The sequence below is a fragment of the Phyllopteryx taeniolatus genome, chromosome 22 (genome assembly GCF_024500385.1).
Source record: "Phyllopteryx taeniolatus isolate TA_2022b chromosome 22, UOR_Ptae_1.2, whole genome shotgun sequence".
Taxonomy (NCBI): domain Eukaryota; kingdom Metazoa; phylum Chordata; class Actinopteri; order Syngnathiformes; family Syngnathidae; genus Phyllopteryx; species Phyllopteryx taeniolatus.
Genome location: NC_084523.1, coordinates 5863663 through 5878427, shown reverse-complemented (window position 1 = coordinate 5878427; position 14765 = coordinate 5863663). Strand labels below are relative to the sequence as shown.

At 41.3% G+C, this 14765-nt stretch overlaps 1 protein-coding gene and 1 long non-coding RNA gene across 7 annotated transcripts in view; one reads left to right on the top strand and one right to left on the bottom strand.

Annotated features, from left to right (window-relative positions):
* Window positions 1-14765, bottom strand: part of kcnc2 (potassium voltage-gated channel, Shaw-related subfamily, member 2) — a 48153-nt gene that overhangs the window by 29592 nt on the left and 3796 nt on the right. The window lies entirely within an intron of this gene.
* On the top strand, window positions 1244-4862 carry LOC133471733 (uncharacterized). Its single transcript, XR_009786341.1, has 4 exons — window positions 1244-1494; window positions 3194-3367; window positions 3785-3916; window positions 4025-4862. It is a non-coding gene; the product is annotated as an uncharacterized LOC133471733 (long non-coding RNA).

Below are 14765 nucleotides of genomic sequence, written 5' to 3'. Positions count from 1 at the left end.
TATTTCTGGATTTACATGCAAAACTCCTGCGGCGAATAGTAGCCAAACAGACAATCACTGTGGGAGATTTGGCGTTTTATGCTTGCGTGTAGCCGTGCAGGCAAGCAGATATGTTCAAAAGAAGCATTTCCTTCAAAGGAGACAAAAGAACAAGCTCTGCCAGAAAGATCAATGCCAGGCAGACTTGGAATCGTATGGCGACACATCCTGTCTTAGAGGTCAGGGGGAAAATATTCCATCTCATTTGAGGGAACAGGGGAAGAATAATGAGAGAAAGCACAAACAAAATACCAAATCAAAGGTTTAGAAATTTGTTCCAGGATGCTCGTTGCCTTGTGAAAATCAAATACTACAATAATAATACATGGACTCAACTTTGGCATTCTGATCTCCGTCCCGAAAGAGTAACCCTGAAAAAGCCGTCTAAGAATATCCATCTGATGGGAAAAAAAGGTGTGAATGTAGGCCAAGTCAGTGAGGCACTGTATACAGGGAAAGCCAAGAGACTTGGCCAAATCTGAGCTCATCCCTGGTGTGTCTGTGTTTTTCGCCAAAGCCCATTTCTGATTGATCGCCTCGTCTGGCTCAACAGGTTCCGTTGCTCTCACGGAAGCATGGATATTGGAGATCTTGCAGTGATGTCCTGTTTTGGTGGACGGGAAGTGTATGCAGCATTCTTTGAGAAAATTCTGCCGCCGAGCTCAAATTCAATCCCACGATAACACAGGAGGAGCTTGACAGAAAACCAGGATTTCAAGGTATGACACACGTTTGGAAAATAAGCTTCAATCCAAAAAGAAACTTTCGGATTAGTGTCGAAGTAATACGAAATGAAAGCTGCACCGGCTCAATGTCTGGGTACAAACATGCTATATGGCAGAATGTAATCCATTAGCATCCTCACAAAGTAATTAACACACAGGCAGGAGACATCCCAGAAGGTTTGGGCTCAGACAAATGTATCTGCCTTAGCGCAGCTGCATACATTATTTGAACATTACGCAGCAATGGGTGTCTCTTCCACATAAAAATTGATGGGTAGTCCTCTTTGGTCTGCGACTTTGTCCGTCTTTGTGACAGTTCCAAAGTTTGTGATCGTGAACACAATGACCTTTTTGTTCTACACCGAATCCATAGCTTTGAAACTTAAAAACTTCCATTTTGTACAATTTCCCTTTTGTTCTACCACAATCGGAGGTTTTCACAATACAGCAAATATGTTGTGGTGCAACCTTTTGAGGAAATTACCTCAATCGAGCACTAACTGTGAGCAAACCGCTTCAGATGTCTGAGATTTGAAGGGATCATTCTCTAGACTGGATGTTTCAGCTTCTTCGACAGATGTTAAAGAGGATTTACATGAGGGATTAGAGAAGGCCATTTCAGAATAGTTCGGTGTTTTGTTCTTCTGTGTTTTAGTTCATTGTCCTGGAGGGCCCACGACCTGCGACTGAGACCAAGCTTTCTGACTCCAGAATGCAGAATGTTTTGTCCGTAGGTATACTACACATTCTTTGATAAGTGAGGCCCCAGCATCTTTATGTTTCACAGTATTTTTTTTTGGATGATTCATTTTTGTCTCTGTAAAAAAAAATATGATGAAACTTGTCAAAAAGCTCCAGTTTTGTCTTATATGTCTAAATGATATTCTCCAAGGAAGTTGTTCTAGGCTCTTTGGTTACCATTTGTATTGTCCGCCCGTTCAATTTGAATGTTCCTCTTTCAAGTCCAGGGGTACCAACAATTTTGTCCAATGTACATGCAAGTTTGATTCACAGCTAAATCTTGGCATCTACCAACCCTGAATTAAACAGAAAGACCAACGGCTGAATTTAGAACTGTCTGACAGCTGACAGTTCCAGGAATGATATCAGGGTGATGAAAGCAGTGTTATTTCATAGTAGCACTTGGGGACGGGGGGTGGGGGGGGGGGGGACAAAACAAAACAAAAAACAGAGCAGCTCAGATGTGAATGGTGTTGTGTTCCTCAGTAGCCCTTCCTTTAGCTTCCAGGCGTCGAGTTTTTGATTTGAGGAAGGCCTTTACTTTTCCAAAAAACATTGAATACAGTCAGACACGCTAACAAATAACACTGGAGGAGAAAGAAAATGGACTGTTGTGGTGGGAACACAGACAGTTCTGGGGACTGTTTCAAGGTCCCTCTTGAACACTGTTACCACTCTCTGATGAATTGACACATTTACATCTTGTACAGTTTCAAGATTTCCAGACTAGCAGTCGTTTACATTCATCATATGGCATTGGCTTGGAATTCTCAGACCTGGCTGAACAGGTACTAGAAACAGCACATGGTACTACCCGGTACTGGCAAAGAAGACACGGTACCTATCAGAGTGTAGGCCAGTATTTCAGGTTTAAGGTCTCTCTAAGGGGTTTCGGGCTACAGATGAGTTGTACTAAGGTCGGAAACCGTACCTAGTCAGGCAGTTGCTGACTATTCCAATTGTGAAAAGGAACATAAGGTCTTATGTCTGGACGCCCCACGCCATAATTACCACTGTTCAAAGGGGTGAGAAGACAGGCCTATAAAACGCGACCTTTTCCCATGGTCTAATCGTTCTCCCGCGTGTGCAGGTGCCTTCCATTCTCGACAAGACAGTTTTACAAGACCTCCTTGTCACTCTCGCCTGTATTCTCAGTCATTAAACATGTACAGCCGCAGACTAGGAGGAAGAAGCATTACCGTAAAGTCACTCTCAGGGAACATGGAGCCAATTAGCTGATCCATCCTTTTACTTCAGAGCCTCACAATGTTTTCAGTCAACACAAAGATAAAGCATGTTTATGTTTTTTTTGATCTGATTCAATTGAATGAAAAATTATGTACTGGGCGAGAAATATATCATGTAATGTACACGTAATCTACCAAACTAACACTTTTGCAAAGCAGCAAAAAAAGCCATCCAAGAAAGGTTATTTAACAATATACATTCTTGACTGAAATTACTGTTAAAACTCTGGATTGTTTGGCCTTAGTGGAGGTCAATGCTGGTTTTGGTCCTTTTTCACCTGTCGTGGCATGCCAAAATATGTTACTGTGGATTAAGGTTACCTACTTATGGCAGTTTCATGCAGATTAGTGATGCACGTCTCTGTGTAATCAACTGCAAGAAAGGTTTCATTCAAAAAGCGACAAAAGTGGGTTCATTTGTTACGCTTGGTTTTCCCACAGAGCCTCCATTATCTGGGCACTTTGGATTTTAACAAGCTATTCGCTTTAGCAAAAAAATTAACAGGCCGAAAAACAACGCTATAAAAGAGAAAGAATACCAAATGGAGCAAAGATTTTTTGAATGATGATGATGAACTTGGAGAGCTGTTGCCAAATCTGCTATGACCGAACTGGGTAAGTGGGTCCACGTTCCTTCCAGAGAAATGCTGTGACTCATCCCACCCTTTCCTGTTGCACTACTTTACACTAATGGTGAAAAATAGACATACTGAAAATACCCAGTCATGTTATAATATGTCCCCAAAAATATCCAGGTTATTTGGATCTACTTGTTAAGATCTAGGAATTATTTTAAAATGTACATAAATCTCCACATTCATCTGGATAGCTTGACAACCTCAATTGAGTCACCATACCATACACAGTGAAGTGCAAACTTTTCAAAGGTTTTACAGTTGTCCCACTACCTTGTAAATGTATACATAAAATATATACAAGTTGTAGCAGTGCATGAAAAAAAAAAACAATCTCATTTGAACTAAAGCTGTCGACTGATATTTTGCAATATTCAGTGTCTTCAAATTTCTACAGGAGGTATTCAATTTCACAGAAATGTAGTGCAAAGGAGGCACAGCATTTTATATGCTCCTGAAACTTCACAAGTGCATCGATATCAGGCATCAAATCCTAATGAACAGCCAATTTCAGAATGTCATTGAAGTGGTAAGTGGTCATTTAAATGGCTGTCAGTGTGGCCTCCAGTGGACAAAATGTGCAACAACTGTTACGTTTATTGCAAAATTGCAGTTAATGTGCTCCCTATCCCCACAGGCAGGCCAGACCCACCGGCAGGAACAGAGGAACGTTTTCCAAAGAAGGGAAAGTCCTCATACGAGGAAAAGCTATATTTTCTCCTCACAAAAGCAGACCCTGGCAATTGCTGCTCAAATATCTTGCTAATTTTCACCCCAAGACAAATTCTTAGATGGATTGGCTGGTTGGGAACAGGGTTTGAATATTTTCTGAAAGGGAAGTTGAGAGAATAAGTCACCCCAACAACCGAAGGATTCTAGCAAAATAACACATAAACAAAAGAGGACCTTAAACCTAATGAAAACTAAAATTGGTCGTCACTACAAAAGGGGTGAGATAAAATGCTGGGACCGAGATGTCAAGTGAAACAAGTCCTCACTTTCTATGACCAGACGACTATTCTGCCGGCCAAAACCTTAATGGTCATTTGAACAATTTGTGACGGCCTTGTCGCTGTCTGGCGACAGTTTCCGCATGGGTGTGATGGCTGAAAGAAAAATGACTTGGATATAGGCTCCGCTCGATCAATCAAGTGGCCTTGTTTTCTATTTTATCTATAATGTACTTTTTTAACGTATTAGGCAAAAAACACATTTTTAAAGCGAAGGAAGTCTTTACAAATCCGGGTGTTTGAAGCTGGTGTATTTGTTGCAATGAGTGTCAGTTTTGAAAAGAATAACTGATGTAGTGTGTCACTATAAATAAACTCTGGGGAAAATAGGCAACAAGTATGTAAATACTGTGTCATTTTGTTTTCGATAAATTAATATGACATCAGTCAAGCCCAGATTAAGAAGAGCAAAGTTTGCATATACAAGGCACGCAACTGGAGTCTCACATTGGCACTATTAATCTAACAAAATGGTAATCTGCAAATATTTTCACATTCATACAGACCTTGAGTTATGAGTGTTGTGTAAGTTTTTCCATTTACGATACCATCGCTTGGTTGATTCGCACCCCCCCCCCCCCCCCGTTCAGATGTTAATTGAACAGCACCAACAGTCAAACACAAAATGAAAACACTCACAAGGAGCATCGGGGAGGCGTTAGTAACCGCGTGGCAGTTTTATTGGAGCCGAAACGGATCATTACGATTCAATGGGGAAAATGGAGCGGGATCAACGTTCTCTTCAACGCGCACCACATCAATTTTCAGTACAAAGGTTTTGACGCATCCAGCAGGCTTCAGCGCTGGCCTCTCGCATACACTTGAGTAACCTAATTTATCACAACCCATAAACAACTTCATCAATCACAGAGTGAAAGGATGAAGAAACATTAGTGATGGTGAACAACCGCGAGGCTAATATTCAGCAGATCGTGATGACATTTCCACGGGCGCTGAGCAGGACAGAGGCACCTATTTGCAGCAACAGTTTAGCATCTACAGTATATTCTGTCGTCATCCCGCGATCAATGAGTACTGTACGACCGCCTGCTACAGGAAGTGCATTAGCATGGCGGTGTGATGGCGGGAGTGGAGCGCAAAAGCTGCCCAGATGGCGTCAAGGCAGGGCACCGCCAGCGTTAACAACCTCCTGTCGTCTGGCAGTCGAAGATCAAAAGCAGGAGCGGAGACGATTCGCGTCATAACTACTCTGACAGAAATGGTCTTCTCGATTTCCACACGTACGCATGCATTTTTTTTTAACCCTTACACACTGCATGGTCGCAAATGTGGTGGAAATGCAGACAGTTCTTGAGACTGTTTCCAACTACCCCGTGAAAATAATTTTAAATAGACGTCCATGATTTGCACGCTTACTGTTTCGAGATTGCCCTCGCAACCCTTCAAAGATCAACCGGCGCAAGTTTTGGACCAATGTGGTGGTAGACACTGGTCAAACTTTGTAGCACCTGTAGAAAAGAATGATATTTTAAAATATGTTCATTTTTGCGTATTGTGGGTCACTTCTGGAAAATTCATCAAACTTTAGGGAGAAAGAATGACATTTAGGACATTTTTTTTTTGCTGTCAAAAATGAGTCAAACCCGAACAGCATGCAAGGGTTAAATATCGCCTTCACTTGAGGAAATGGAAATCAAGCTTCTCAACCGGTTGAAGAAGTGACAAGAGTTAAACCAAGAAAGATAAAGATGAAGCACCTCTTCTTTGCCAATGACCACTTATGTACACCTCTAACGTGAGCTGCGGTTTGAGGCGGAGAAAAAAAAACATAATTGCCCGTGTCTGACGAGAGCGGGTAAATGAGGGTGCTTCAGAGGAGAGGGTTATAGTTACGTGCTGGCTTGCGAGTGTGACCACAGACACCACAACATTTAAATGTGACATTTTTTCCACTAACGTACAGTAATACAGGCTGCATAAATAGTGGAGATGTGAAATTGACATCCAATTGCTGCCCAGAGTACGTAGTGGCTTATTTTAAAAAGATGGCGGTAAAAGTACTGTTTCAACTCCTGAACTAAAGTAAAAGTTCAGACGGAAATGTACTTGTAGTAAAAAAAGGATTTTGAGATACAATCCCCATATAAATCATTTCAAAATTTCTTTGCACAAATCTTTTTTAAAAATAGGTTACAAACCGAATGTCGGTTGTGTTTTTTTCTAAACCAAGCGATAGCTAGTATTATTATGCTATCAAATATTGTGAGCAGATTTAACAACAACAAAAAATGCGAAATTTGCTATTGATCACAACGTACAAAATCCAACCACAGGTGACTTAAACCATCTCTACGTCTTTTTTACGTTGTGTCGTCCATTCACTCTGCGCCCGCACCGGTAGGCATCCGATTCATATTGATTTGTTTTGACATTCTGATCTGAGGAGATCTGATTCCATGTTTTAGTTTCTCTTTATAATGCCATGATGCATTTGTTAGCCTTATAGCATAGTTGCTGAAGTCATATTTAAAGGTTATCAGAAAACTTGGTAAAAAGATTATTTTTTTTTTTAGCAAGTACATTGGTATTTTTGATGGATTCGTCAACAGTATGTTAAAAAGGACAAGGGCAATTAAGGTATAGAGGTATAAAAAAAATTGATGGCGGGTACTAAATCTGTCCATTAACAGTTTGTGGTGGGTTTTGCATTCTTTTCAAAACAGATTTATTTCTTGCTACCAGAGAAAAATGTTTTTCATTTTATAACGTCGCCAAAGATGTTTGGATTTTTTTCCAAATAATAAGACGTGAGTGGTGGTTAAGAAGTCAGGGTTTCAGATAAATGGCACTCATAGTGCTCATGTTAAGAAAAAAAACTTAGCTGAGCTGGTAAAATGTTTGGTGCTATAATTCTTGATTTCGACAAAAGCATGTCAATTGGACACATGAGAACTGTTTTAAATTGTGAACAAAATGCTTATATCTGTTCAGCAAGACCTACAATCTCGACAACCTTATGTAGGACACTGACAAATAAAGCAGGACACAGGGTGAAGATGATAGGTAGCAGGAAGCAAAAGAAACCAAAACAAAAAACTGCAAAGTCATTGCGTGTCCTGAGATATCACTTTCACCCCGATACTGAACTGGGACTGATTTGGAGGTAAACAATTTGACTTTGGCAGGAATACACTTTGTGCTTGCCGCAGCTAAAAATCCATCCTCGATCGCAGAGTTTCAGCCTTCTAGGGTGTCACTGTAAGTTCTCAAGGACATTAAGATATTTCGATGCCTGTTGATTAAAATGGACTTGTTGAACTGTATAACAGGAATAATAGATTTAGTTATTATTATACAACAGAATCTGTTCAGTACGATGTCATGTAGTCTCATTTGTTGGACGTACGGTCAGTAATTTTCACTCGTGTAGCTTGTTTGAATCAAGTTTAAGAGGCCATTTATAACATAGTGGTGCAATATTTGGACTTGAAATACACAGGATCACATTTATTTGTAATCCACATTGTATGTGTCAACACGCAACTGAAATGAGCACTGCTGTAGAGTGGAAACCTATCTTCAAATTTGGTGAATGTCGTATTGTTTAACAAATTGATACTATTGGTCAGTCCCTATGTGGGTCTGTTCATTTTATTAGTTATTAACAAATGTAAAGTGTTGAAAATCGTATTTCAAATCATCGTTCCCCATTGAAATGAACGTAAGTGCCATTAATCCGGTCCTTTTCTTTATATACATAATTAAATTGAATATCATTTTGTTCATCATGATTCATTCATTGTGGCTCCCTCGGTCGTGAGCTACTTGGCCACAGGGGCCGTATAATACACTCATGCAGACACAAACGAAGAAGAGTTTCACAACTACTTTAAGTGACTCAGTTAGCTCCAGTACGATTGGTTGTTTTAGGATAAAGTACACATGCCTGTGGATTGTTATAGTGTGTGTCTATGTGGGTTGCGGCACAGTTTGTGTTCAACTATCCGTTGCTTGAAACTATATAACATCGCTACCTAGATGGTATTCGTTAGCCTGCTAAGCTAAGCAGACTTTGGGCAAAGGTGGTTATAAGTACACGACGTGTACGTAATTCTCTTTGTTTTAGCAAGGCACCACCACTGCACGTACTTGTTTGTTACTGTAATTGCAGTACGCATTACTTTAAAATGGCCGCGACATTTCAGGTATGGGCCCTTTTAAGATTTTGCTTCGGGACATTGCAGCACTACTTCTTGTTCACGTCTTGTTACAGAGTGAGCGGAATCAGGCATGAACATCATCCTCTGCCCGGGAGTCTGATGAGCAGGTCTAGAGGGCCCTTCCGGTCACCAGAAGACTGAATTCGCTCGAGAATTACTAATAGGACTGCCTCTGCCGGGTCGCGCACACTGAACCATGAAAGAAACTTCAGAGAGACAAAAGTCTGCTGCGCCGCACTGCAGGGTCGGGGGTCATTTGGCTCTCATGTGAAGCCAACAGAACAAGACGTGAATCATTTTTGTATTCCCACTGGTCCAACGTGAAGACTGACACTGACGCAAAAGCATCATCTTTTATCCATACACCTTATTTTGGAGCGCATCTCGCCATGTTCCCAACTTCCCAAATGAAACCAGTCAAACCGCAGCCTCAATTCTGAACCCAGTTGAAGTTTACTGTCAAGCGAAACATAAAACTAAAAGAATTACGTGTATTTATGACAAACCATATCCCTTTGAATGTCTGCTAGCTTGATGCCAACAAATAATGCAAACTGCCATAGGCGGGTTAACGAAACTAGCACGGATGTTGCAGTAGTTGTAACCCTTTAAGAAACGACACTTGAACACAAAATGTGCAGCAAGACATGTAGACAGAAATGACTAATATTACTGCAGTCACTTAGTTGTGATACTCTTCTTTGTTTCTCTTTAAGTCTGTATTATATTGCCCCCGGTGGCAAAGGCATGCACACCAGGAGGAGCACAATGTGGGGCTTGAACAGATTCACGGCATTTCCATTAATTTCAATGAGGAAATAAGAATCAATTATTACCACTATATAATTTATGCTGTAGTGAGGGTATACGGGCACATGGAGGTCAGACACTAAGCCACATTTTCAAGAACTGTGTATAAGTTGGATGCGGGTGAGATCTCATTTTTCAGTTTTATTTCGCGCGTGACTGAATCCACTCCTCAACTCTGAAATACATACGACAAATTTTACTGTTGTGTGTGTCAATTGTATTGAAATGTGATTAATTGTGACTCATTAATTACAAAGTGTCTCATGCATCAGTTTCCAATCTGCCTGTTTATTCGAAAACTCTCTCAGACAGTTGATGACAAATGAGGTTTTCAGATCAAAGCTGTGGAGCAGCCGAGTGTCACCTGAGAGACAAATGTGCAATAAATGTGATCCCTTGCAAATAAATATGAGCGTGTTGAAAATGAACACCGTCACCCTCTGAGCTGCTGCTATGATTTTGTTCTCTTTTGTTCATCTTTTATTTTGTTTGTGTTCATTTTTTTTTTTCATTCTTCGTCACTCTCAGTCCTACTGCCTAAAGGTCCAATTTTTTTTGGTTGCAAATTTCCCTTCTTCAGCTGTTGCTTGAAAGTGATATTGTGAACTTTTAAAGTGTTTGTAAAAAAAAAATAAAGGCCTTACCCCTACTGGAATCCACCTCTTATTACAAGTCACTGTATTTTCTAAATCGTAACGTTACTTTAATGTCAAACTGTTCATATTACATCTTTTAGGATGGCTTGAGAAAACGTAACATGTAATGAATCAACAATGATGTAACTCACTATCCTAGTGACAGTCAAGTGTAAATATTTTGCCTCTATTGTGTGTTACTGTAGTAAGAAAACAGGTTTAAGGCAATTATCCATTTCTACAATCTGTTTGTGGTACAGAAGCCCGCTGGGGGCAAGTCTCAGGAAACTCATATGAGCCTGACGGTGAGAATTTGCATTATCCCTTTAAAGGAAAGAGCCTCGGGGTTGTGCAAAACAAGAACTTTCAGTCAATCTGTTGTCCTTGGGAAACATTCGGTCTTTCGGAACAAATATGATACACATGAATTATTCAGCATTGGGTCTAAACATATGGCTTATAGCTCATATGAATTTTAACACGGGGGTGGCGCATCACCGCTTCTGCCGGTGGTCCGAGACGAGGCGCACACCTTTCGCATCCATAAATGCATGATACATATGACGCGAACCCAACTAAAAGCACATCTTCTGTATAATCCTGGAGCCATCAGGGGTTTGACCTGCAAAAAGTTCAAGACTCAACACTTCCTTCATGCTAAAATAATGTTGGCTTATTTTTGCAGACTGAGCAAATTTGATTTTTTTTTTTTTTTTTTTTAGATTTTGCCTCTCAAGCCTCACAAAACTGTTTAGCGGAACAAAGAGGAGTGCATTCATTTACAAACAAATGCAAGTCATGCCGACCATTGACCAAAGGGTTGTGTCATAATTTAGCTCTTTAATAGCTTCGTGAATTATTTATCTGATCTTCCACCAATTGTATATTTATTTCAAATGCAGACACACGGGCACCCAAACTAAACGAAACCGTGCTGAGTGTAATAATGGACTGCCCCGTTTTTGTCAAAATTGGAACTAAACCTTGATTTGGACCAGTATTCATCTGAAAGATATGCCTTTTATCTAAAATAGCCAAAATGCAGCTCGCCTACTCGAGGTCTCAGTGGCTCAATTTGCTCTTCTCCACTTAAAGACGTTTAAAAACTCTCACGGAAACGGACGTCGTCAGACTAACTTCTCGTGGATGCCGGATCTGGTGCATGACTTCTGGCGCCAAATAATTTAAAAGTCCCTTTGCAAGTGAGTGAGCAAGTTCTTCATTTTGCATTTGAGAGTGTGTGATGAGGGGGGGGGGGGGGGGGGAAAGAGATGAGGACAACAGACAAGACAGGGAGTGAAAAGCCCGATGGGATGCCGGATTTAGCCGGCAACTGTGAAGGAAAAACTCCATTCATGCATACTTGAAGGAGTCGCCTTAATTAACTGTCCAACAGGCCTCTGTCTCTTTTCTTATTCTGTCTGCAAACATATTTCTGCAATTTCATCGTTGCTGGTCACTGATGTGCGCTATATTATCATATGATTCACCCAGGAACCAATGAAGAAGAAATAAGAGGATGTTACGGATGTTTGCTTACCAAATAAATGTTTTTTTTTTTTCATATCCTGGTTAAACATCCAGTGGTGTCAATGTAATTAACTGGGAGGGGGAGAGCATAATTAATAAACAAAGCAGTGCAACATTGGTCTAAGTCCAAATCTGTCAAATCTATCAATGTTTCACACATTTAAAAAAGATGACAATTAATATTCACTTGTATTAACATGAAGATGTACCGGCACACTAGCTAAAAGAAAAAAATAAAGAAAAAGTGCTGAGTGCAATATTGGACTGTACTTGTATGTCATAACTGAAGCAAAACCTTAGAGTATGACCTCAGGGGCATTCAACTTTAGTGGATCTGGCTGTACTTTATTGCCAATTTATCTCAAATGATAGCGACATTATCAACATTACAGAATGTCTGTTTTTTTTCCCCTTGAATGTTGGTTTCTGCTTACCATTTTGTCCATATAAAAACTCAGCTGTCGCACATATCGAAGGGCACCGACGAGAAAGAAAACATTCCAGTAGCATCAACAGTGACTAATAAACCCAAATAGCACGACGTTAGCGTCAGTGTGTTGACTCCGAAGCAACAACAAACCTCCCGTTCCCGTGATACACTGCTCTAATACGCCAAGCTGTTACAGTTAACAGCATCGGCACGCCGTCGTGATTGGCGGGACGGCTTAACATGACTGACAGCGGCTCCAAACAGGCCCAGCAGCGTGCCGTCGCCGCCCACGCTCGGACAGACGCTTGCCCCGCCTTCCTAGCCGGGCGACAGGTCCGCTGCTGTGTACGCGTCGGCCTATATTAGCCTCCGCGTCTGTTTCCGCCTCAACGGGGTTCGACGGGGTTTTCCGAATGAGGCAGGGCCCTCAAACACCTGTGGTCCTGCTCAAAGGTAACATCAGGGGTCTCCAACTGTTTGTTTCGGTGAGCTACTTTTACACGACAGATTTATTAAAATTCTTCATTTCCGTAGCGAGAATGAATATGCTTGTTTTTCATATAACACAATTAAAAATGTGCATTATTGCCACCATCTTCTGGCATCTATAAGTTATTGCAACCCTCTTTCAGCGGGGCTTCAACTATTTGCAAATTTTCACTATTCGTGGCTGGCCATTTATATTGTGTAACATTTCTTAGATCCATCAATAATTTTAAAAAATACATTGCATACACCTGCATATTTAGGCTGGTATGCTAGCTAATACTATTGAGGGGCCTCGTGAAGGCGGTTTGTTTGTTTTAAATAATTTTAACGACTGAATGCCATCGTCGATGTACCATGGGTTCATAATTGTGTGCATGCTAGATGCATGGTGTTAGTGCTTTACGATCCTGTCTGTTTTAAGTCTTTCGCCACCATCTTGTGACATCTATAGAGGCAATTAGAAATGCCTTTTTTTTCAGGGGGTGCTTCAGTTACTATTTGGGGCTGAGCTCGATCACAATACCCCGCAAATTGCGGGCATTCACTGTACAGGACTCATATTGCGTAAAATAACTAAGATGAACTCATCAAAAGGGTGACTCACACAAATATGTCAACCGATCTTATTTTTTATGCTCCCAGAATCATGATTCCTGGCTCTTTATTGATCCCGTTCGGTGAAGGGCTTTTTTGTGCTTGGTCAGGATGTGCGCCACTTTAACTGACCCTTCCGTTGATGCGGTGGCCTTCTTTGTCGGTTTAATAAACAGAGACTGTTGTTTTTGGAGAGTACTTTGCATTCCCCCACCTCACCCCCCCCCCCCCCCCCCCCCCCCTCCCTCCCTCCTCTTACCAGAATACGTTGCTGTGAACTTCGGGGAAATTCCCATTTCACATTGCGTCTTTTACCGACAGCTCAGACGCACACATTTGTCCCATTCCCAGTACTGACTTTTTGGACAATTTTACTTCAGTAAAGAATTAAACGAACCCCATCGAAAACTTTTGGAATGAATTAAACCACGATTCTACAAAGTCTTCGCAGAGACTTTCACTTCTTAGGTGTCCCAGTGAGTTTGTCCTCATATTTGATCTCAAAAACAAAATCTTTTAATGTTCAACCTCCTATTAACTGTTAACTGTATCACAGCAGATACCTGTGATTTGGATTGGATGGCATATAGATCGAGTTCAAATGTAGCGACCAGCTACGACGGAAACGGTCTGTCAAGTTACCGGTAGCAAGCGAGCAACATGTTGGCGCCACCTACAGCAGGTAACACGATGCAAAGACGCCAAAATACCCGCATGCACATGTGGTTTGAATGAGTCACGCTCCAACGCGCTTCATTTTCAATGCATCAGCGCCTGGAAACTAACAAGCTGGCACGCCAAGGGGTAACCGAGCAATAAGGGGGTTCACGGTCTAGCAGGTTTCGGAAATCAATGTGTTTCACAGAGCAGACGGATCCCGGTGAAAACAGGCCGTGGTGATGAGCAATGATGTTGCCATGACAACACAGAGGCTGAGCGTGCAGCCCGGCTTCGGTGTCTTCAGGCGGGCGGCGCCCAGACAGGTTGGATTTTCAACCTCTTAAGTGGCAGAAAGCAAGCGTCGGTCTCCGATGCGATCGTAGACGGGGATAGGAAACGGAAATGGTGGGGGGGACGGGGTTGCGTGGGTGAGGGCGAGTCAAAGGGAAAGGGGGGGCAGGGGTGGTACTAAAGTACAGGCAGTAAAACATCTGCCTCGCAGTGCAGACGTAGAAAATGAAATCGATGGCGGTCGCAATTTGTCTTTCGTTTAGTTTGTTGCCATCACAATCCAGCCAGGGCCAACTACAGAAACATGAGAGGGACAAATCCACTAATTAACACACAGGAAATGAACACCAAAAAATCCCCACACACAACCATAAATTCACACGCAGTATTTTTACAAAGGAGTCTGAGGGAAACAGCGAATTTAAAAACAAAAACAAAACAAAACAAAAATCACAACATTACGAGGGGGAAAGTAGTCGCAATGTCGGAAGTAGAATAAAGTTCGAACACCACAAGACATCAGGTTGGAAAGTTACGAGAAAAAAGACAAAGGTAACTTCGATCATTGTGATCATAGTCGCTATATTAATTTAGTTATGTATGACTTTATTCTTCTTCCTTTATGCAATCCGTAAAGTTTATTCTCTGACGAATTACGACTTGATTCGATTAATATCAACACCTTATGTTCTTGCAATATTACCTGTACAAGTTCATGCTTTAAATATGACATTATTCTTGTCATATT